The sequence below is a fragment of the Pelophylax lessonae genome (genome assembly GCF_965119305.1).
Source record: "Pelophylax lessonae genome assembly, chromosome: 2".
Lineage (NCBI taxonomy): Eukaryota > Metazoa > Chordata > Amphibia > Anura > Ranidae > Pelophylax > Pelophylax lessonae.
This window is the reverse complement of record NC_138769.1, coordinates 663731546-663757148: the sequence shown is the minus strand read 5'-3', so window position 1 is coordinate 663757148 and position 25603 is coordinate 663731546. Positions and strand designations below refer to the sequence as shown.

Sequence of the window (25603 nt, the reverse complement as noted above, 5' to 3'; positions counted from 1 at the left end):
GAGGTTCCTCAGGATAAGAGGAGTATGATGGTCCGGCACCGTTCCTCACAGTCTGAGGTTCCTCAGGGTAAGAGGAATACGATGGTCCGGCACCGTTCCTCACAGTCTGAGGTTCCTCAGGGTAAGAGGAATACGATGGCTCGGCACTGTTCCTCACAGTCTGAGGTTCCTCAGGGTAAGAGGAATACGATGGTCCGGCACTGTTCCTCACAGTCTGAGGTTCCTCAGGGTAAGAGGAATACGATGGTTCGGCACCGTCCCTCACAGTCTGAGGTTCCTCAGGATAAGAGGAATACGATGGTCCGGCTGATTCCCTCACAGTCTGAGGTTCCTCAGGATAAGTCAGGAGCTGGTGATCTCTATGTGCATGTGCCATTTTTAGGTGGGACAAATGGGACTCTACCGAAGTTCCCCGACTCTAGGTTGTCTACCAGGGATGTAAGCTTTTGTATGGCTTCACTCACCTCACGTTAATCAGAGTGCAGTAACCGTTTGACCTGAGCAGTGAAGGATTTCAAGTCCTGCTTAGTGGTTAGGGAGTTGAGGAAGGCAGCAGCTTTAGTGTTTGCTAATTACGTTAAGTGAATAGAGTAATTGACGCTTGGAATTGACTTCCAGTAGAGGTACTGGGTCAGTCAACCGTAAGTGGTTTCAAACATTCTTAGGACAAACATAGATCTAACCACTTTGCCTCTCAGGATGTACATCCAAAGTTTGAAGGGTTTACAACAAACTGATAGCTGCAGTACAAGCCATAAGCTTGGTTGCTCTTATCATTTAACAGGGCTGCGGTGTGCCCCCACCTCATCCTTGTGGTTCCAGTCCTTTTCTGCTTGTCCCAGAAGACCACAACAAATGTTTTCAGAATAGCAAGCAGAGGACCTGTCACCTCCTAATGCTGGACTTGTTAGCCCCCTTGTAATAGCAATGAAGTTAAATGTAAAAAAAAAAAAACGTTAAAAAAATTATTATAAATTATTTTTTTTATAAATAATAAAAAGATTATATGTAACTTTATTGTCCTGCACACACCTGCAAATGCAAATATGCGCAGAGGAGTGCACATATGTATGTAAACCACAATTACTCCACACCATCGCCACTTTCTCGGTCCCTCATTTACACTTTACTGTAAACTGATGAGCTGTTAAGACATTCAAAGCATTTTCAGTTTGACAATTTGGGGTTCCATAACTTTTTGCCATTTTTCAGTTTTGAAGGTTGATACATTTGTTATCTATATTCTCTGCACTACCTCAACTTTTATTTATTTTTTTATAAAAAATGGAATCACATTGTGTTTGTGTGCGAGAAAATAAATTTTAGTGTAATTTATCCTACAAATTTGAACAGATATTGTGCAGCATAAAAAAAATTGCATCCACCATTCTACAGGGTATCTGCTTTTAGAGAATGTAATATATAAAATGGGGTTATGACCAAAGATTCAGATTTTACCATGTACAAAAAATGAAAAACCAAATTGCTTCAGAGAGGAACTAGTTACTACATCTTTACGCAGCAATGGTTGTTACGCAGGCTAAACGTCAAACATGTCTGGCTTAGCTCATCTCCCTTACATGGTGGATTACATGGTGGATTGATAGGACTAGAAGTTAATACAACAAAGATAAGGATGTTTGAGCGTTCTTTTCAGCTCACAGGAAGAGTCAAGGGCACTGAATTTCTGGCAAGATCAACAGGAATTTTCTGTAATTGCTGAAAATAAGCTTAGCCTAAAAAATGAAAACTATTGTAGACCTCACATCTAAGAACTGGCAAAACACAGTATATTTCAGTTTTGTTTTGGGGTTTAGATATTCTTTAGTTTCTAAGTTCTTTACTCAGGACAAACATGCAACCTGGGACTTGTCAGGGACTGTTAATATCACAGGGACAGAATGACAGCCAGGTAATGGAAAGGAAATTTCAGGAGAGGTCAGCAACTGTAGCAATAATTCTGTTTGAATGATATTGTATTTTACACTTTCCACCCTTTATGAGAGTGTAAATTGCAGATATAGTGGTGTCTATATATTAAAAAGAAAATAAACTGCATACATATGTTATATTTATCTGATTGGATTCAACCTCATCCACCATTCATCTGAGTAGATGTCCCCCCGCAGCAGATATCACATTTTGTGGTGCAGGATCAGGGCACAAGTGCCACTGCTAGGCTAAAATCCTCATTACTAGATGTCACCACAAGATGGCAGAATTCCATACAGTGCATTATAATTGCAAGATTTTAAGATGGATCAGGTCTCCATTTCAATGCAGAAACTGACATTTCACATCATATACATCTTTGGGACAAATCACATTAACCACTTCAGCTCCGGAAGTTTTTACCCCCTTAATGACCAGGCCATTTTTTGCGATTCGGCACTGTGTTGTTTTAACTGACAATTGTGCGGTCCTGCCAGGCCGTGCCCAAATACAATTGATGTCCCTTTTTCCCCACAAATAGAGCTTTTTTTTTGGTGGTATTTGATCCCCTCTGCGATTTTTCGTTTTTGCGCTATAAACAAAAAAAGAGTGTCAATTTAAAAAAAAAAAAACACCAATATTTTCTACTTTCTGCTCTAAAACATTCCCAATAAAAAAATTAAAAAATCAAATTTTTTTTTATCAGTTTAGGCCAATTTGTATTCTGCTACATATTTTTGGTAAAAAAAAAATCCAAAAAAAGCGTATATAAATTGGTTTGCACAAAAGTTATAGCGTTTACAAACTACGGGATAGATTTATGGACTTTTTATTTATTCATTTTTTATTAGTAATGGCGGCAATCAGCGATTTTTATCGAGACTGCAACATTGCAGCAGACAGATCAGACCCCTATCTGAGTTTTTTGTCACTTTTTTGGGGGACCAGTGACACTAATACAGTAATCAGTGCTAAATAATATGCGCTGTTACTGTATAAATGACACTGGCAGGGAAGGGGTTAACACTGGGGCTGATCAAGGGGTTAAATGTGTTCCTTTTTGTGCTTTCTAACTGTGTGGGGTTGGACAGAGGCAGAGGGAGATCGGTGATTTAGCTTAGCTGACTCACACAATCTTTCCCTGCCTCTCTGACAGAAGAGCCGTCTGCTTTGTTTACATAGGCAGACGGGTCTTCTGTCATTCTAGCCAAAGATTGCGGGAGGCCGGCGGCGATCCAAGCCCGCTTCTTCCGTGGTTCTGCTCCCGCTGTGTCTAATCACAGTGGGAGTGCGGCTCCGGCGGCGCGTGCCGCCGAAACGGCTTGCACATGATCACGTAGATCTATATGATGATGTGCAGCCGAGCCGCCCTGCCACAGTATATCTGGTTAATATCAAAGCAGTCACCACGTCTTGTACCCCTCTCAACTGTCACCTGATCTCCCTTTACTATATACTTACCTCCCTTGATTGCTCTCATTCACTAGAGACCTGAGTCAACCTTCTCTCGTCGTAATAGCAAGGTGCCCCGCATATTGCAAGACTGTCCTGATATGTTCATATGTGTAAATGCCAGAAATGCATGTTTTAACCACCAGAAAACTAGCATTTCTTTATTTCCAAAAAAGTGTGCCAAAAATAAGATCACTTTTGGGTGTCTACTTTGCACAAAGGGGTAATTTTGAGGATATTTTTATAGTCTTTAAATTTTTATTTTAACAATAAGTAAGGAAACATTTTTTTTTTTTTGGCCTTTTTTTCCTATAAATGATCAAAAATAAAAATTAAAACAAGTGGGTATTAAATACCACCAAAATAAATCTCTATCTGTCTAAAAAAAAAAAAAAAGGGTACTCAAGTGTTTATTGAATTAGGTTTTATTCAGGTTTATTGAAGGGGTTTATGCCACATCCTTATCCCCCTATAGACTGCTCTCTCAAGTTGACATCTAATTTAAATACACTGGGATGGGAGATGTGTTATCGTTTTGACCTCCCAATAAGCCAGCTGTTCCTGCACCCTCCACAGCACAGTGCCTGGGTGAGCACTGGAGGGGCTGAGCAGAGAGCCAGTCACTGACAGTCACCAGCTCTCTGCTCGTTGAAGAGGCCACGGAGGACAGATGCAGCATCAGACCAATGCTGCATTCACCTAGGTGAGTATGATTGTTTGCAGTGGCGGCTGGTGCTCAGTAATTCGGGGGGGGGGGGAGGGGCGGCAAACCAATGCGCACCCCCCCCCAGTCGGTCGGTCGGTCGGTCGGTCAGTCAGTCAGTTGGCAGGCGACACGTTCCTCGCCCCCCCAGCGGTCTGCCTCCTTACTTCCTCCTGTCTGAGCCGAGGAGTGCTGGATGGCTCAGCCGCTGTCCTTCTCCTCCAGCCGTGTCCCTTCTGCCTCTTCCTGGCCACTGGCAAGCAAGATCGCCTCTCCTTTTGGCCAATCGGGAAAGGGGTCTCACAACCCTCTTTCTGATTGGCTGGGAGGATTGTCAGTGTGACAATAGCTTATTGTTTACTAATAGGTCTTATGCTAAACATGATGTACATTTTAGACACAGGCGTAACTTTCTGGTATTGGAATCCTTGTTTTGTCCCACCTCTTCATTGTAATTAGCGCAGCTAGTGTGTATATATGACTGCACTTTGCCGGTATTCTAAGTCGTCTGAGGAAGGAGGGTTGTGCGCATGCTCCGAAATGCGTTACGTCATCAAAGGTGGACAAGCAGCTTACTGCTGTTCCTGGACTGATCCTGCTCCCCCATTGGACTCTATCGAGGCGGCGTCATCTCCCGGCTGCTGGTTCGGCTGTGAGGAAGAAAGCGCCATGCCACGGGGTAGAGAAACTAACAGGAGAAACACATACCAAACCCTCATGTAAGTGTGCTATGTTTTTGTGTAATAAACCGTGATTGCATTACTGAGTGGCGCCTGTCCTTTCTTGTTCTATATGTGCCAGCGGGATTTCGGCTTCTGCCTGCTCACAGTGCTGCCCTCAGGAACCAACATTGGATTTTTTTGCCACATTCGGATCAACATCGCTCCATTCCATCTACAGTTCAGTGCGGGTCCTATCTGTTGGCACAAGCGCCCAACACATCACTTGTCTATTGTTACACAACTGGGTGGGCTCAGGGCGCAGTGCTCTGCACCCTGAGCCCACCCTTTTTTGAAGCCTATTAGAGCCTCTAGCTCTAATCACATGTTTAAAAAAAAAATCCCCATTGGAATCCATGCGTCCGGAACCCCGCATGTAGATTAGGGGGCTGGACGCATGGATGGGGGGGGGGGGGGCGGCGCCCCTGTGCCCCCAAAGGACAGGCCGCCTCTGATTGTTTGTTATTATGAAATCCCCCACTATATTCAAACCTGTGTGCTTTTGTAGGGTATGGTAAACACATGCTATACTGCACAATAGTGAAATGCACCGTAACACACATTCTACAGTGTGGTGCATTCTGTTGCCATTTATGTACAATAAAAAAGTACAGTAATGGACAACGCATCCACAATGCAGAGCGCCACAATACATGGGGTTATGGAGGGAGGGAGGGGGCAAGTGCGACTGGATGGGGCTGCATCCTTGTGATTGCTTTTTGAAATATTGAATTGTAAATTGCAGTAAACTCTGATCAGCCATCTTGGGTACATAGTTACATAGTTAGTCTGGCTGAAAAAAATACAAAAGTCCATCTAGTTCAACGAATAGAAGGAAAAAAAAAATATATATATATATATATATACACAATCCTATACCCACAGTATCCAGTTATCCAGAGGAAGGCAAAAAAACCCCAATAAAGCATGTTCAATTTCTTCCAGATCCCCCAAGATGCAATCGGATATTCTCTGGATCAACTTTACCTATAAATGTTAGTATCCATTTATATTATGTGTATATTTGGAAAAAAATCCAGGCCTTTCTTAAAACAATCTACTGAGCTGGCAAGAACCAGCTCTGGAGGGAGTCTATTCCACATTTTCACAGCTCTTACTGTAAAGAAGCCTTTCCATATTTGGAGACAACATCTCTTTTCCTCCACATGTGAAGAGTGCCCCGTTGTCCTCTGTGATGACCTTAAAGTGAAAAACTCAACACCAAGTTCACTATATGGACCCCTCATGTATTTTTTACATGTTCCTCATATCCTCCCTTAATCTCCTCCTCTCAAGAGAGTATAAATTCAGTTTCTCTAATTGTTCCTCATAGCTGAGCTCCTCCATGCCTCTTATTCGTTTGGTTTCTCTTCTCTGCACTTTCTCCAGTTCCCCAATATCCTTTTTAAGAACTGGTGCCCAAAACTGAACTGCATAATCCAGATGAGGTCTTACTAATAATCTGTACAGGGGTACAATTATATCTCTCTCTGGAGTCCATGCCTCTGTTAATACAAGAAATCACTATGCTTGCTTTGGAAACCGCAGCTTGGCATTGCATGCTATTATTAAGCTTATGATCTACCAGAACAACCAGATCCTTCTCCGCTATGGATTCCCCCAGTTCTACTCCACCTAGAATGTATGATGCATGCATATTCTTAGCCCCCAAGAGCATAACTCTACATTTATCAATCATTTTCCACACAGTTGCCCAATGAAACAGTGCATTGAGGTCAGATTGTAAGTTGGAGACATCCTGTAAGGAAATAATTCCACTGCAAAGCTTGGTGTCATCTGCAAAGACTGAAATGATACTTTTAATCCCAGACCCTATATCATTTATAAAGATGAGCACTGATGTGGCATGCATGGGCACAGATGTGGCATAGATAAGCACTGATGTGGCATGAATGTGGCACAAATGAGCACTAATGTGGCATGTATGGGCACGGATGTAGCATGGATGAGCACTTATGTGGTATGGATGAAACACGGATGAGCACTGATGTGGCATGGATGAGGCACAGATAAGCACTAATGTAGCATGGATGAGCACTGATGTGGCATGGATGGGCACAGATGTGGCATAGATAAGCACTGATGTGGCACGGATAAGCGCTGATGTGGCATGTATGGGCACGGATGTAGCATGGATGAGCACTGATGTGGTATGGATGAAACACGGATGAGCACTGATGTGGCATGGATGAGGCACAGATAAGCACTAATGTGGCATGGATTATCACTGAACAGGCATGGATATGGCACGGATGAGCACTGGTGTGGCATGGATGAGCACTGATGTGGCTTGGATAAGCACTGATGTGGCATGGATGAGCACTGATATGGCACAGATGAGCAGTGACGTGGCACGGATGAGGCATGGATAATCACTGATGTGGCACAGATGTGGACTGATGTGGCATGGATGAGGCACGGCTGAGCACTGATGTGGCATGGATGTGGCAGGGATGAGCACTGATGTGGCATGGATGTGGCACGGATGAGAACTGATGTGGCATGGATGAGACACGGATGAGCACTGATGTGGCAAGGATAAGAACTGATGTGACACTGGTGAACACTAATGTGGCATGGATGGGCAAGGGTGTGGCACGGATGTAGCAGAGATGAGCACTGATATGGCATTAATGTGGCATTCATGAGCACTGATGGGGCACGGATTAGCACTGATATGCCATGGATGAGGCATGGATGAGCACTGATATGGCATGGATAAGGTACAGATGAGCACTGATGTGGCATGGATGGGCACAGATGTGGCATGGATAAGCACTGATGTGGCATAGATGTGGCACAAATGAGCACTAATGTGGCACGGATTTAGGTGCAAACCATCTTTAGCATATAGGTTGTACTCCAATGAAAAGTCAGCCCAGTGCTCTAGAAACCCAAGCCATTCCTTCTTACACCAGGTCCTCAGCCATGCATTCAGTTCTCTAATCTACCCCTGCCCTTCCTGTGTTTCTTATGGCACAGGCAAAATTTCAGAGAATATCATCTTGGAGGTCCTTCTCTTCAACCTGCAGCCTAACTCTTTAAATTGATTCTCAAGGAACCTCCACCTTCCATGTATTCTGTCATTGGTCCCAACATGGACCAAGACAGCTGGGTTGTGCCCAGCTCCTCCCAGTAATTTATGAACCCGGTCCACCACATGCCGAATCCTAGCACTAGAGAGACAGTAAACCATTGGGTTGAGGCGATCCTAGCGACAAATTATTCTATCAGTCCTTCTGATTACAGAATCCCCCATTGCCAACAACTGTCTAGGCCTACCTGTACTACCCTTACCACCCCTACTAGATGGGCTGCTCTCCCGACTGTTAGGGGTAGTAGTGAGATACAGGTAATGCAGTGACATCCAGGGCTGCCACCTCTGTGTTTGCCACCTCCACATCTTCACTCAAGTCAGGAGCTGAATTCCTGCAAGATTTGGGCAGCAGTTTGGGTCATGGTCATGATATACAGTATATATATATATATATATATATATATATATATATATATACATATATATATTGTACATATATATTGTCCAGAACCAAACGACAATATATTGTGTCCACGACACACCAGCTCTTGTTCTAGAGAGCAAAGCTGCTCCCCGGTTAAAATCCTTCATGAGAGAGAGGAGAAGACTATAGGACACATGTGCGATATACTGTACAATCCAGTCTGATGCATGGGCTTCCCATTCGGGGGAAAGCAGGACAACGCTATAGTGGAACAGGATATAGAGAGCTGTGAGTACCAATGCCGGGGAGAACTTTTACCTAGACAGGACAGAAGTTTTGTCTTTAAAGAGACTAACTGAGCACGTGTGTAACTGTGAGCACCCGAGCACTTGAAGTTCTGGGAGATATTTATACTATTTAGACTTGCCTAAAGCCACCATGTTGGATGAGCTTTCTTATAAACACTAGATTGCTGGTTATTCTGTGTCTGTAATTTACTGTGATAAAGACAGAGTGTGAACATAAAATAGAGGTAGATGCTTGGTATCATTGCAAAGTCTGCTTGTGCACTTAGGACTGAAATATCCAGTGTCAGTCCCATGTCCTCTATGATGTAATTAAAGTGCTGAGCATAGTAATCATGGCTTGGTCTACTGTCATTTATGAGGGACTATTGTAGAATAAATTATAGGTCACAGGTTGTGTATGGGAGAACTGTGGAAACCAACTTATGTATTGCTGAGGTTGTCCTGAGGGAATTGATCTTACCCTCTGAGCTAGCATCTGTGTTAGGGTGTGCTGAGAAGTTTTGATAAGTGAGCCATGAAACATGGGTTGTGGGTCTCACACCCCTCCCATGCCTGCAACCTTCTGGAAAGTCCTTACAGGTTTTGGGCCTTAGATGGACTTACTGGAAGGTGTGTCAGAAGCTGCAAATAAAGGGTCATGTTATTAATGCACAATGTGGGTTGCATTAACACAACAATACACATAGTGTAAATGGCCCTTCAGTGTCTTCACACAGAGTTTTCCCAATGTTTGCCTTCAAACTGCTTGGTATGCTCTTTTGCGTTTGTTGTGCATCATGATGCACCAACCTAAACAATGAATGCAGTGTTGGAGCCAGGATAATACGTCATGTCAACGGCTTTCCCTGTCAACAGAATAGCAATAGCATCACAGGTTGGATGGAAGATAAAAACATAGGCACTGAGTGTCCTTTTACACCCAGTGTCTGGTAAGCCTAACCTTGGAATAAACCTGTCAGCAGTTGTTTGGTTTGCTCCCCCAAATGCCTGACCAGCCCATCGGATGCAAATGCTGGCCTGGAGGAGACATGATCTGGTTATGCTGATCAGGCAGTGCTGTTGTATCTATCTCTTTCAGAAATAGAAGTGTTAATAGTTTTTTTTTATCAGTTAACAAAATGGAAAGTAAAAAAACAGAAGACAAACTAAATCAAATCAATATTTAGTATGACCACCCTTTGCCTTCAAACCAGCATCAATTCTTCTAGGTACACTTGCACACAGTTTATGAAGGAACTCGGCAGGTAGGTTGTCCAAACGTCTTAGAGAGCTAACCACAGATCTTATGTGGACGTAGGCTCCCTCAAATCCTTATGTTTCTTCATGTAATTCTAGACAGAGTCGATGATGTTGAGATCAGGGCTCAGTGTGGGGGTCAAATCATCATTTCCAGGACTCCTTGTCCCTCATTACGCTGAAAATATTTCCTAATGACATTGGCTGTATGTTTGGTGTCATTGTCCTGCTGCAGATTAAATTCGGGGCCAAAAACATGCCTCTCTGATGGTATGGCATGATGGATCAGTATCTGCTTGTGTTTCTCAGCATTAAAGGCACCATTGATCCTGACCAAATCTCCAGTTTGCAGAAATGCAGCCCCAAACTTGCAATGAAACCTCCACCATACTTCACTGTCGACTGCAGACACTTTGTTTTGTACCACTCTCCAGCCCTTCGATGAATAAACTGCTTCCTGCTACAGCCCAATATATTTTAAATTTTAACCCATCAGTGCAGAGCACCTACGGCCATTTTTCTTCCATGAAGACCACCTCTAGCCACACCTCTCCAGAGAGTAGATGGATGTACATGAGTCCCACTGGTTTCCACCAGTTCTGTGCTGATGGTACTGCAGGACATCTTCCAATTGTAGACAGAAATAAGCATGATGTGTCTTTCATCTGCTGCATTAAAGCCCCGTACACACACACAGATTGTTGGCCAACTGATCGGCCAACTTTTGTCCAGCGTTGTTTGTTGGTTGAAATGTGCTCTAGACTTGCACTGGACTTTTGTTGGCCAACAAAAACCAACTTCAGAAGTGATGTCATGTGATGGTTGACTTTCCCTGTGTTTTTTCTTCTCTGAGCATGCCCAGTCTTGCTCATCTGATTTTTGTCTGCCGAAATCTGTACTGACTGAGGAACAATCGGCTGTTCTTTGTTGGCCAACAAAAATTTTATAGCATGCACACCAGATTTTTTTCGGCTGAAAATTCGCAGTTGGTTGTCGGAAGCATCATACTAACAAGCCTACAATTGGCAGATCGGACGTTGGCCCACAATTTATGGCCAACAATCTGTGCGTGTGTACGGGGCTTTAGTTTCCTTGGCCCACCACTGCCTCTACAGTCCTCAATGTTGCCGTTCCTTTGTGCTTCTTCAAAAGAGCTTGAGCAGCACACCTTGAAACCCCAGGCTGCTTTGAGATTTTTGCCTGGAAGAGACCTTGCCGATGCATTATAACTACCATGTTTCTTGTTGCTGTGCTCAGTCTTGCCACGGTGTATGACCTGTGACATGAAACTGTCATCCACAACCTCACCTTAGTAGCACAGTTTGGCTGTTCTTCGCCCAGTTTTAAGCCTCCTACACAGCTGCTGTTTTCATTTTAGGCAATGGCTGTGTTTTAACCTGCATAATAAATTGATGCTCATTAGCACCTGCCTATTATAACTGGTTAATCATACACCTGACTCTAATCCTACAAAATCCATGACTTTGTGCAAGTGTACAAAGTCTGCAAGTGTAAGGATTGATGCTGGATTGAAGCCAAAGGGTAGTCCCACAAAAATAATGATTTGATTTTTCTTCTGTTCCCTCACTTTGCTTTTAGTAAATTGAATTTTTGAAAGCATTCTTACTTTACAGCATTTCTTCATACCTACCTAAAACTTTTTTTGCACAGTACTGAATATTTTCATACATTTAATGTACATACCTTTAGTTTTTTCCTACAAGTGACTTCAAAAGCAATAAGTTATCCACTGTGAATTATGACTCCTAAATTGTACCTTGCTTTGCCTATACAAGTTGGTGTGGCCAGCTGCTGATAAACTATGGTCATGTTAGTCAGAGGAATCTATGTTAATAGCTGTGCCCCCATCATGACATTGAAACAGGCACAAAGGATGCAAAGGTTACACTGCTGCCCTGAATTTAATAGTGGTCTTACAGCGCTTGTCACCCTATTATAGGAAATGGAGGAACGTTGATTAGGTTGGCAAAATCAACAAGCACTTTTTGCATATTCATGCCAACTAAAAACAAATTTTTGCAATTCTGTTGTGCAATTTTAAAGGCTGCAGTACATGTATTTTTATTATTTAAAATTAGTTCTATTTGTAGTTGCCCATCTGCCATTTTGCTGAAAAGCAGTAAAAAAAAAAAAAGGCTAAAATAGGAACTGTTATATTATGAAAACCTGAATCATGCAAGAATTGACATCCTCTTTTACCTATCAAGAGTTTAAAAGAGACAGTATAAATCTAGGTTGAGGAATAAAATATTACCATTAAAAAGCAAATAAAACACAAAAGTGATTTAAAACTCAACTTTTGGTGGGAAATACTTTATTGTGATGGAAAGATGGGACTGAAATGTTCCGTTGTTCTTATAATCAAAACATTCCCAGTTCTCATTTCTAAAGACAGAAGTTTGACATTTTTCTTTCAGCTTCCTCCGCTAGACTAAACATATCTTCTGTGTTTAAATCTCACTCCCTCATGTCCTTATCATGGTCAGTTAATCAATCATAGCGTAATGTGTTCTCATTCTTGGGCTGGGAAGGTTGGCAGCACAATATGGCTTCCAGGCTCAGGGACAGGTACATGTGTACTGGTGATATTGGCTTAATTGGGTGGTGGTGAAAACTAGTACCTTGGTGGCAGAGAGCAGACAAAATCATTGCTGTATGGGTGTTCAGTAAGCCCTCGTGGAATTTCACATAGTACAGACCACAGCCTTTGCTTACTCCATAGTAGTCTATTAACTTTGGTAAGACTTCACAAGAACCCACATAAGCAGGACAGTGATCAGGACAATCATGAAGTTGAGGAAAAGCTCCTGGGTTGAACGCTCCATTTTGCCGAAGATTTGAGGATTGGTCGGGGCTTTTTTGGCAACACAAAGGTATACTCTTGAAGTACCTTCAGAGCTCTGTGTTCACTGCCAGGTCCACTTGTCCTACAAAGAGGTTCAGAAAAACAAAGGTTAAACATATGCATACAAAACTCTGAATTTCTAAAAGGGACTTGAAAGTCCTTCAAATGGTGTTAAAGTCACAAAATACTTTGAGTTTACTTTACATGGCCTTGCAACCAGATTTCAGAGAGCACTTCACTTAGGAGAGTATTATTGGCTGTGAGGAACCTCTCAGTACTGGCATATTAAGATCATTTAAATTCATAATTTATGTTTTGCTGCACTTAAGCTGACCACAGGTAGTCATTTGCCTGAAAAAAAAACTAAAAGAGTCCTCCACCCACACAAAAAAGGTGGATGAAGAAATCCCCCTGCCGGGACATTAAAATCTGGTTGGCTTCAGCCAGTGATTAAAGAAATGTTTCCAACATGTCCCTTCGACAGAATTTGGTCAAACAGTTGACTTCTGTCAAGCGGATATAACCACACACTGACTGAAATTCTTACGGTCCCTGATAAACAGGCTGAATTTCAATCAGTGTATGGCGATCTTTAGACATTCAGTTTGTTACAAGCCTTTATAATTCTAGATCTCACTAGCTACAGTACCTGATTTCTAGATTTCTTCCAGCTGTGCAAAATAATGTATTGACAAACACAGTTTTGGGACCTTAATGCAATAGCAAATGATCTTCAAAAACAGATAATGAGCAGTCCGAAAGATGCAGTAGGATAGCCAGATGGCTATGAAAGGGTGATTCCTAAAAAAACAGTGTATTTAGGCCATTGTTGTAGTTAAAGCGGAGTTCCGGCCACCCAAAAAAAATTTCAATGAAAATACCCCCGGGACAGTCAGGGCTAGTATATTCCACAATGGATAGCCTCTGATCTGTCCCGCTTCGCACTTACCTTTTAGAAGAAATACTTACATTGAAAATTTCTTCTCCAGCGCTGCCATCTCAGGTGTGGGCAGCTGAAGCCAGCGCGATCCTCTTCTGCGTCCTCTTCCGTCCTCTTCGGTCCCACATGCACTGCGCCGGCCCCGCCATCACTTATGGGGCTGCAGCATCATCCCAGAAGCTGTTTAGCAAGGTATGACACGCCTGCACCGGAACTGACGTCGGGGCCGGTGCAGGCGCATTGATTCCTGGGAGCGATGACGTTCAGCTCCCAGGAATCATTGCAAAGCGGAAGTAACGGCGCGGGCCGCGGCCGCCGAGGGAGGAAGTGGAAGAAAGGTGAGTATATTTTTCTGCAAATACAAGGTAAGTAAAAAAATCGTAATTATCCATTTCTGTTTCAGGTGTCCTAGAAGCAAGCGGATGGCCCAAAATCGACTATGTCGATTTTGGGGCCGGAACTCCGCTTTAACCTTTTTTAGCAGAAGCAACTGCCTTCACAAATGGTCCATCTGTACTTGGGGAGGAAACCTGAAGAAAGAAATACCGTGTTCTGGCAGTTCTGCACAACTCCTTGGCAGAGAGAGACTTAAATGTACAACACATGCCCAAGATGCCAGTATTCATTTTGCGCTTTATGATTTTTTTTTCCTGTGAGAAGCTGTAAGATCTCCTAGCCCAATAGAGGTCATGTGATTCTACTGCTCATGCGCAGACATTGATTTAAGGAAAATGTTTGAAGGATGTAAACATTGCTGCAGCTGTGGCAAATTTAAAGTTAAACTGCTGTACGTACTCTTATATTGCTATATAAGCTCACTTATTTTTTTTTTAGGCTGTTTTTGACTGATTTCTGTTGAACTGGACAAAATTTGAGTCATGGGTGGTCCTGCTGGCACCACTGGCTTCATAGTCATCAGGGAAAGGAAGCTCCAGTACAAAAAAGACGTGGTCATGGGGCAACTAAGGACCAAGGATCTTAACCACTTAAGCCCCGGAAGATTTTACCCCCTTCATGACCAGGGGGTATTTTGCGATTCGGCACTGTGGGACTTTAACGGACAATTGCGCGGTCGTGCGACGCTGTACCTAAAGGAATTTGACGTCCTTTTTTTCCCACAAACAGAGCTTTCTTTTGGTGGTATTTGATCACCTGTGCGATTTTTTGATCATGCGCTATAAACAAAAAAAGAGTGTCAATTTTGCAAAAATAACAATATTTTTCACATTTTTTATATGAAATTCCCCCAAAAAAATGTAAAAATCTAAATTTTTTAACATTTTCGGCTAATTTGTTTTATGCTACATATGTTTGGTAAAAAAAATCGCAAAAAGCGTATTTTGATTGGTTTTCGCAAAAGTTATCGCGTTTACTAACAAAGGGAAAGATTTTTGTCATTTTTGTTGTTTTTTTTTTTTTAACGCGTAATGGTGGCGATCTGCAATTTTGTTTGCGGGACTGCGACATTGGGGCGGACAGATCGGACCCTTGACTGACATTTTTGACACTTTTGGGGTTACCAGTGACATTTCTACAGTAATCAGTGCTATACATATGCACTGTTACTGTAAAATTACACTGGTAGTAAAGGGGTTAACTTTTTTTGAGAGGGAGGGGCTGTGTGTGTCCCTAGGGGCGTGATTCTAACTGTGATTGGCTGTGGCTTGAGGTGTAGGAACAATGATCAACGGTCCTACATAGTAGAACCGTATGATCACTGTTCCTACACAGGGGAGAATGACAGGCGGCTTGTTTACACTAGCCGCCTGCCTTTCTCCCGCTGTCACGCGGGGGGGGGTCCGTGACCGTGCGGGAGCGGCAGCGCGCCTCCGGTGGCGCTCGCTTGCTCCCCAGAGCCTCACAGGCTAGTGACGTACTGGTACGTCACTTTGCCTGTGAGGGGCTGACCGCCGCAGTATATGTACTTGCGGCGGTCGGCAAGTGGTTAAATAGTACATTCCTCACGACATTCCAGTGATAATTTATGCAGGGACATATCCATTATATGTGAAATAGAGTACCTGTTCCCAACTGAAATCTCCAGCATTGGAGGCAGGGGCATAAATTGCATGAAAGCCGTCTAGGGCAGGGGTAATTAATTAGAATTCAAGGAGGTCCGGTCGCTAAAATTTTCTTTGGGCCGAGGTCCGAATCTGAAGTCTGTGCTATGACTCAGAAAGATGGGCAAAACAAAACGTGTCCATCAGCGTTGCTCTTAACATAAAATATGCCCATTTGAGTGCCCCTTAACATAAAATGTGTCTATCAGCGTGACCCTTAGCATAAAATTTGCCCATCAGCGTGACCCTTAACATAAAATAAGGGGCACGCTGATGGGCACATTTTATGTTAGGGGGCACTCTGATGGGCACATTTTATGTTAGGGGGCACGCTGATGGGCACATTTTATGTTAGGGTGCACGCTGATGGGCACATTTTGTAAGGGGGCACACTGATGGGCAAAACAAAACGTGTCCATTAGTGTTGCTCTTAACATAAAATATGCCCATTAGAGTGCCCCTTAACATAAAATGTGGCCATCAGAGTGCCCCCTAGCATAAAATTTGCCCATCGGCGTGACCCTTAGCATAAAATTTGCCCATCAGCGTGCCCCCTAGCATAAAATGTGCCCATCGGCGTGACCCTTAGCATAAAATTTGCCCATCAGCATGCCCTCAGCATAAAATGTGCCCATCTGCGTGACCCTTAGCATAAAATTTGCCCATCAGCGTGCCCCTTAACATAAAATATGCCCATCAGCGTGACCCTTAACATAAAATAAGGGGAACGCTGATTGTCACATTTTATGTTAGGGGGCACTCTGATGGCCACATTTTATGTTAGGGGGCACTTTGATGGGCACATTTTATGTTAGGGGGCATTCTGATGGGCACATTTTATGTTAGGGGGCACTTTAATGGGCACATTTTATGTTAGGGGGCACTTTGATGGGCACATTTTATGTTAGGGGGCATTCTGATGGGCACATTTTATGTTAGGGGGCACTTTGATGGGCACATTTTATGTTAGGGGGCACTTTGATGGGCACATTTTATGTTAGGGGGCATTCTAATGGGACCATTTTATGTTAAGGGGCACGCTGATGGGCAAAACAAAACGTGTCTATCAGTGTTGCTCTTAACATTAAATATGCCCATTAGAGTGTCCCTTAACATAAAATATGCCCATTAGAGTGCCCTTTAACATAAAATATGCCCATTAGAGTGCCCCTTAACATAAAATGTGCCCATCAGCGTGACCCTTAACATAAAATAAGGCGCAAGCTGATGGGTACATTTTATCTTAGGGGGCACTCTAATAGGCATATTTTATTTTATGGGGCACTCTAATGGACACAAATGTGTGCCCCTTAACAAAATATGCCCATCAGTCTGTATTTTATAAAACTGTGCCCCACATACCTTTGGGAGCGAAAAATGTGGGAGCCAGGAGCAGCGAACATCAGGGGGGCAGGGCGTGCATGTGATGTCCCGCGGCTAGGCTGAGTGTGAGAGTCAGGAGCCGCAGTTAGGAGCAGGGGGGCGGGGCACGCACGTGACGTCACGCCCCAACTCGCGGCTGGCTGGGAGGGAGCCGAAGAAAGAAGCAGGGGGCGGGGCGCACACACGGACTGTCACTGGTTGCTGGGACACCCGCGGTCCCAGCAAACCAATGATTACTTACGGTGGCGGCCTGACGGGTCCGGGCGGAAGCCTCGTGCGGGCCGCTCCTGGACCGCGGGCCGCCATTTAGTGACGGCTGGTCTAGGGTTTAATACCAAATGAATTCAAATTTTATGTTTTCCTCATAAAGTGTGCAAATGGAGCTTTTGCTCAAATTTCTCCAAATAGTTTGCCAAAAGGTCTTCTTTTTAGTTTCAGAATAGTTAGGACCCCTGTCACTTTTAATTTTTTGCATTCTATGTGCTTGAGACTCAGCAGGAAGTAAGTGGAGATCTCTCCAAAGTAATGCACCGTACACACGTGCAGATTATCTGCAGACTTTTGTCTGCAGACTTACCTTTTCTATGTAGTGCAAGGGCCTGCCGGATTGCATACAAATTGAAAGTGTTTAGGTTTGACCTCATATTATATGGTTTTGGTAAGTCTGCAGACAAAAGTCTGCAGATAATCTGCACGTGTGTATGGGGCATTAGGCGATATCCCCTCTTAGACAGTCATCACCAGAACAGGTGTCCCTATTGGAAGATTTCATCCTACCTACGATTGTTGTGACAACTCAAAAATTAGGATTTCCTATCACTTTCTGTACTGGAGACAATGTCAACCAGGACCAGTGGAGAAGGTGAATTTCGCCAGGAGGGACAAAGACAGTAATTAAAACCTGATGGAGATCGTAATCATTCAGCATTCTAAACAAAACTTTACATATATTTTAAGTAGGTGCCCTTTTAAGATCATGTTACAGTTGAGTCATTTATTTTGCACGCATCTTTCTGCTGGCACCATATTAAAGGCTCATTACACCCCATAGTCAGAAGAAGAACGGTGGTATGACTCTGTCCTTCACTCAGAGCTATTAGGAGAATTTTTATCCAAGCACAGTGTGGACAGTGTGGGTACAGACTCTCTTCATACAAACAGCTGCACCCAAGCTCCCGACGCTGTGACAAAAATTCCAAGGCGATCTGGTTACTTGGTATCCAGTGTCAACAATCACCACATCTAATCAGGCAAATCAAAATGAATGTGCTGCGGAACAAGCAGCAATGGAATATTTACATAACCTTTGGCTACGGCATAGGCCTGTAAATCTCTTCCATCCCATTTTTAGTCTGGTTTTATGAGATTGTAGAAAACCCTTGGCAAAGACATGCAAAGTTTTCTGAGAGTCTTTAGTTTGCAGAATACGTAGTAATTTCAGCCCAGAATGGCTGCATAGGAGTGACAGTGCTATGTAACAAGTATGGCATTGAGCTTGATGTACATGCCAGAGGTCAAGCCGCCATTCTGAGTTCAGTGTGGCAGCACCCTATGTAAGTTATACTTGCCTTCTGTTTCTCATGCACTTTACATGGACTGCTTGAATTAACTACTATACACCCAAGGTCCAACCGCCTTTCCTTATGTTGTGGTTTGGCAGTTTCTGATGTAAGTTGCTGTTACTTACCCATTTATGCTCGATCAACCTATTTATGTGGATCATAGTTGATTTTATACATTTTTTAAACGCATGATTTGTAATAAATACTACACTATGAGTATTTTTTTCTGGAGTTGGTGATTCTTCGGTTTTTGGTCAGATGAGAGTAAGCAATTCCCCTGATGGCCCTACCATTGAGATTGGAGGATTAACCATATCCATTGATTATCACATGCACCCCTGAAAAGTAGATCAGCGATCACTGAACTACTTTTTGCTGTCCTATAATTTAGAAAGAAAGTGGCTCTAATGAGTTTGCACTTCGTTCATTTGGCAGAGGCAAGGCACTGAGGGTGATACTTTAAGATTGCTGACCATCCACACTTGGATTTTATATTTCACATAAGGACAATTTCCTCAATTTTGTAATTTATTCACTTGATTATTTTAGCAAATCACTGCTTATGAACTTTTTCCACTCTTGATAGAGAGTCATTTTATATATTCTGGTAATTTCTTATGTATAGTGCTGCATTTTTCTTTTTATATGTAAAAAGTATAGTAATTCCAATACAGAATTAATTTTTATATAAACTGCAGTCAAAGAGCCAAATACACAAATGGAATGTGGACTAGACATTGAAAGAGCAGCAGCAGACTAATAGGGTCAAACCTCTGCTCATTCTGCTTGTCCTATGAGCATGTTTCTTGTCAGCCAATTTGCATTCAACATACTCTATTGGTTCCTAGTTTTGCCCCTCCCTCTCCCAGCCTTATTGCTATTTTACAGGAGTTTGCAAAAGGCTGATACCCAGTCAAATTCAGGTACTTGCACTTGTTGCATTTAAAATAATAATAAATGAAAGGACCGTTTATATTTTTTACAGTGCATTAATGCATATTAACAGGTGGTGTAGCATACAAAAACCTGTGGTGCAACAAGGCAGTATATTTTAATGCAACTCAATATCGCCAAGTTTGGACATGCACCTTCTTTTCCAAAGCAGCATACCACAATGCAGAGTATGCGCACTCCTGTATATTGTGGTGTGCTGCAGGGCATTCAAAACAAATGTCATCACAACGCAACGAGGTATGTGCCTTGTGGTAACACGCAGGCATTTTACTGTGTGTTACCACAATGTATAGGTGTGAATAAATGAGTTATCAATGGATACCTAGCTGCACTATTTTTTACCTGCCTGGAATTCAAATTTTCATACAATAAAATGTAAAGTTCAATGAAGACATTTAACAGTACTGAATATTTGGTAAAATTAGATTATATGGAGAATATGAATAACTAAGTAGATTCATTTTAAAAGGGGCATACAAAAATTATGAAAAATGGAATATAGTAACCCATCCCACTGAAGCCAATCGCATTTCAGGTTGTGGCAGCTAGGTTAGCTCAAGTGAAATTCAATTTAAAATTTTACATTTTTGCTCTACAGCAATCATTCGTAATATATCATACACCAAATGTTGGCCTCAATATTGGTAGAAATTCTTAAAACCTTTAATAGTGGCAATGGAATTCTGCCATTTCTGGGTCCACCACAGTTAAAAGAGTGTGCTTGGAGCACCTTGCTTTCCTGTGGTTTTTGAAACAATTTATTTATTGACATTTTATTTCTAAAGCAATTACAGCAGAACTTACAAGCTGATCATCTCTTGGGTTTGTTGTCAAGTGAAGCTTGTGTCCCTAGAAATCTTAATATAACCGTTGTCCTGTGAAGGATTATCAGCAGGGCTGTGCTACGCCAATGACACCCAAATCTCCTTTTGCATTAGTTAGTAACTTACAGCCATGCCGATATGTTAGTTAGTTAGTATCTGGCAGCAACAGCCACCCCCCCCAGGCGTGCAGGTGACGAACCACTCATTGATGTGTCATGTGTAGCGCCTCCACGCACTGCGGCCCGGAACCCAAAAGAATCCTCCTTCCTCTGCTTCCCCCGGGGACCAGGCCCCCCCTCCTCTGCAAAAATGGCATGTAACTGGCAGTGGCACACTTACTATGTGCTACTGCCAGTGGTGTCACTTGGGATGGGGTCACCTGGTGCAGTAAACCATGGTGTCACCCCCCCCCCCCAAAAAAAAAAAAATATTTTCCTGTTTTCTGAAAGCGCGCCAAAAATGCAGCATGCAGGACTTTTGGTGAACTTTCAGAAAATGCAGAAAAAAAACGCACAACCTAAAAAATCTGCAGTAATAACCCCTTTACATTACACAGCCCCCGTACCCCTGGACACCTCACATTACACAGCCCCCTACCCCTAGACCCCTTTACATTACACAGCCCCCGTACCCCTAGACCCCTTTACATTACACAGCCCCCATCCCCCCATTGAACCCTTTACATTACGCAGCCCCCACCGCCCACCCCCCATGGGACCCTTTATGTTACACAGCCCCCGCCCCCCCATAGAACCTTTTACATTATACAGCCCCCATCCCCCATCCCCCATAGAACCTTCACATTACACAGCCCCCACCCCCCAATAGAACCCCTTACATTACACAGCCCCCCCATAGAACCCTTTACATTATACAGCCCCTTCCCCCCCCCATAGAACCCTTTACATTAGACAGTTCCTGCCCCCCCCCAATGGAACCGTTTACATTACACAGCCCCCCCAACAGAACCCTTTACATATACACAGCCCCCCCAATAGAACCCTTTATGTTACACAGCCCCCCCCCCATAGAACCCTTTACATTATACAGCCCCCCCACCATAGAACCCCTTTACATTACACAGCCCCCCCAATAGAACCCCTTTACAATACAAAGCCCCCACCAATAGATCCCCTTTACAATACAACCCCCCAAATAGAACCGCTTTACAATACAAACCCCCCCCCCCAATAGAACCCCTTTACAACGCAGACCCCCCCAATAGAACCCCTTTATAATACAAAGCCCCCGCCAATAGAACCCCTTTACAATACAAAACCCCGCCAATAGAACCCCTTTACAATAAACCCTCCACCCAATAGAACCCCTTTACAATAGAACCCCTTTACAATGCACACCCCCCAATAGAACCCCCTTGCAATGCATGCGCCCCTCCCCCTCCTACCTTAGAGCAGAGGAGGAGGAACTGTTAAAAGCAGAGCATGGGAGAGAGACTCACCATCACACTCACGAGCCCTGAATACACAGCGGTCAGCGGGAACTGCCGAAGTTAACTGTGCTAGTTAATGAGCAGGTGATTGGTTGATAGACGGCCCTAGCAACCAATCGCCTTCTCATTAACCAGCACAGTTAACTCCGGCAGCGCCCGCTGTGTATTCAGGGCTCGTGAGTGACGGTGAGTCTCTCTCCCATGCTCTGCTTTAAACAGTTCATCCTCCCCTGCGCTCCAGTGTCAGCGAGCGCAGCGATAACCCCCTAATGTGTGGCACCCGGAGCGGACCACCTCCCCGCCCCCCCCCCCTATTGGTACGCCATTCGCTGTCGCACCTCATCATCAGCTCTCTAAAACCGAGCTGATGATAATCCCCCCACCTGTGCCCCCCTCCATGACTTTTCCATCGTATTCAATAGTGCAACCATCAATCCCTCCCCTCACGCCAGGGTTTTAGGTTTAATCCTAAACCTGTCCTTTCAGACTCAAATCCAATCATTGTTAAAAGCTTATAGACTTCACCTCTGTAACATCTCTAAATTGTGTCCCTTTTTAACTAATGAAACCACCAAGCTATTCATTCACTCCCTAGTTATCTCTCGCCTTGACTATTGCAACTCCCTTCTCACAGGCCTACCTTTTTATAGGCTACCCCCTGTTCAGTCTATCATGAATGCTGCTGCCAGGCTTATCCACCTTACCAACCGCTCAGCGTCTGCCACCCCTCTCTGCCAATCCCTACACTGGCTTCAGATTGCCCAATGAATCAAATTCAAAATACATAACAACAACATCCAAAGCCATTTACAACTCTGCCTGAGCTACATCACCAAATTTGTCTCCAAATATCACCCAAACCATCCTCTCTGCTCCTCTCAAGACCTCCTGCTCTCAAGCTCCCTTGCTTGTGTCCAGGACTTCTCCAGAGCCTCTCTCATCCTTTGGAACTCTCCACCTCACTCTGTCTGGCTATCTCCCACTCTGGCTGCCTTTAGGCGATCCCTGAAAGCTCATCTCTTCAGGGAAGCCTATCACACCTTGAACTAATCTTTTAACACTTACATCAGCTTATCCACCACAGTTATACCTTTGTGTACCACTTGCCCCACCCTCTTAGGTTGTAAGCTCTTTTGAGCTGGGCTCTCTTAACCCTCTTTTATTTTTTTGTATTGTAACTGTACTGTATCCTATTCATATTGTAAAGCACTGCATAAACTGTTGGCACTATATAAATTCTGGATAATATTAGTAAAATAGTCAAGTCATCAGAGAACATTTAACTGATATGTTTCATTATTGAAATGTAAATACACAAGATTGTTATAAGCCTAGAGATAACACGATAGGGTCCTCCTGGATAATATTCTTCTATTCATCCATAAGAACACCATTTTAAAGAGGTGTTAAAAGAGATCTTTTTGGTTAATGTGTGGAGGTTAATTATACTAAACTTGCATTTAAAGTGAACAAGGTTGATTAAAGGTAAGTCAACAAAGCACTTCATAATCTCATCTCCAAGGAATCAAACTTGCTTGCCTCTGTAGCTGGCTATACATGGATCAAAATTCATGTGATTCAACAAGCACCATCCGAATTTCGATTCCATATATGGGCAGGCTGGTTGTACAGAGGTCAGTCTAGGCAAAGGTTGTGGGCAGGCAAAAAACAAAACAGTAGTCAGGTCCTGGTAGAGGTCATGAGCAGGCAAGAGAGTACTCAGGACCAAGGAATCCAACCCCCCAGCACAAACCCCTCAGGACAGACTGACCCTCCTGTTATGACCTCTCCCCAGAACAGAATCCTCTACAGCCATCCTACTCCTGACCAGTACAGACCCCTCAGTACAGACACCCCCTCCCGCCAGTAGAGACTTCTCTGTGCAGGCACCACCCCCTTCCCTATTACAGACCCTGCAGTACAGATCTCCAACCTCCCTAAACACAGTCACCAGATCAGATGACCATATGCAGGGGAATTCCACCCCTCAGCTCTGGCATATGACTGAAGCCAAGGAGGAGTCCCTTGGCCTTAAACTGCTGCTATAATGGGAGTTGTGGGTGCTGACTCTCTGGGGGTGCTGTAGTTGCCTGACATTTTTTTTCCTTTTTTTTCAGTGTAAATACACTATATTGTCAAAAGTACTGAGATGCCTGCCTTTACACGCACATGAACTTTAATGGCATTCCAGTCTTAGTCCATAGGGTTAAATTTTGTGTTGGCCCACTCTTTGCAGCTATAACAGCTTTAACTCTTGTGATAAGGCTGTCCACAAGGTTTAGGAGTGTGTCTATGGGAATATTTGGCCTTTCTTCCAGAAGCAGATGTAGCACCCTACAGGTAGGTACTAGGTAAACGTATAGTGGGCCTTGGCTGCCTAACAGCAGGGCCATGATTTCAGCTGGCTGTCATGTCTTTCAGGTGTGTTTGCTGAGAGGGGAGTTTTCCCACTGGCTCTGTGAGAGGCTTCTCATAGGGCAGTGGAGGAAACGCAATCAGGGACACATTCAGGCTTGTAACTACCCCAGAAGGCAGATTCTGCCGCAAAGGATTCTGGGAGTCTGGTATAAGTTTGAGGGGAGTGCATGACTCAGTGTCTTTGGCGGGAAGCAGTGTCCCAGGAGGGAGAGTACGGCTGTCTCTCCTCCTGTCAGAGGAAGTGGATGTCTCTGGGTTCTGCCTGGGAATCCAGAGGGTGCTGAGTTGAGCTGAAGGGAAATCCGGTGTGCGAAGAACCAGCGGAGACAGAGAGAGAGGGGTCCAGTCCCAGGAAAGCCTACAAAGGTCGTAACTCGTGAGTACTGTGGATTGCCCCCAGGGGGGTCTACCTAGTGTCAGAGGGGACCACTCCCGAGAAGGTACTGGGATCCAAGTGTCAGCTAGCAGTGAAGGGGGTGACTTGTCGGAGGACCCTGAAGCAGTAGAGGGGGTACCTAAGTTGAGGTCCCTGAAGTATAGAGGGGGTACCTGCAGTTTGGGCCATGAAGAGTCATTGTACAGTGGAGTGTACCATTTGAGAGTTGCAGCAGCACAGGAATTTACAAAGAGCTACCTCAAGCCAGCGCGGGGCTGGAGGGAGCTATTCAGTGACTTTTGAGCAAAGCAATGTCAGGAGTCAAGTGTTCTACAGTCCTGGATCTTCTGGACAAAGGTCGAGGTTCCAGCACAGTTTTCAGAGTTACAGTATATCCAAGCGTCAGGAAGCATTGGCTAGCGCTGGCTGGCGTCAAGACAACACTGACAGGCATTTTTCTCTAGAAGAGTCCCAAAATTGTACCTAGTTGAGCCAAAGGAGTATCCCACTCATTCCCTTCTCCTGTCCCCAAAACATAATAAAACACACAAACCAAAGATGCCAGAATTGTCATTGTCTCAGTTCTCACACCTAGAGTTACAGCTCCAATGGGCTGGGAGTGTTACCGGTAACAATGGCAGACCCACCTAAGGCCCCATGCCTGAAAAACCTGCTACACACATTTGTTAGGCACTGATGTTGAACGGGAAGGCCTTGCTCACATTCTCCTCATCATCCCAAAAGTGTTCTATCGGGTTGAGGTCAAGTTCGTCCACCCCAAATTCGCTCATCCATGTCTTTATTGACCTTGATTTGTGCACTGGTGCGCAGTCATGTTGGAACGGGAAGGGGCCACCCCCAAACTGTTCCCACAAAATTGGGAGCATGAAATTGTCCAAAACTGAATGTTTGAAAAATAGGGGAAAATAAAAACAAAA

At 43.9% G+C, this 25603-nt stretch overlaps 1 long non-coding RNA gene across 1 annotated transcript in view; it reads right to left on the bottom strand.

The window, feature by feature from the left end:
- Positions 1–12586: 12586 nt before the first annotated feature.
- LOC309547572 overlaps positions 12587–25603 on the bottom strand; it is a 33539-nt gene continuing 20522 nt past the window's right edge. Inside the window, exon 3 of the long non-coding RNA XR_014224977.1 lies at positions 12587–12780. This is a non-coding gene — a long non-coding RNA (uncharacterized lncRNA). The remainder of the gene's footprint in view (positions 12781–25603) is intronic.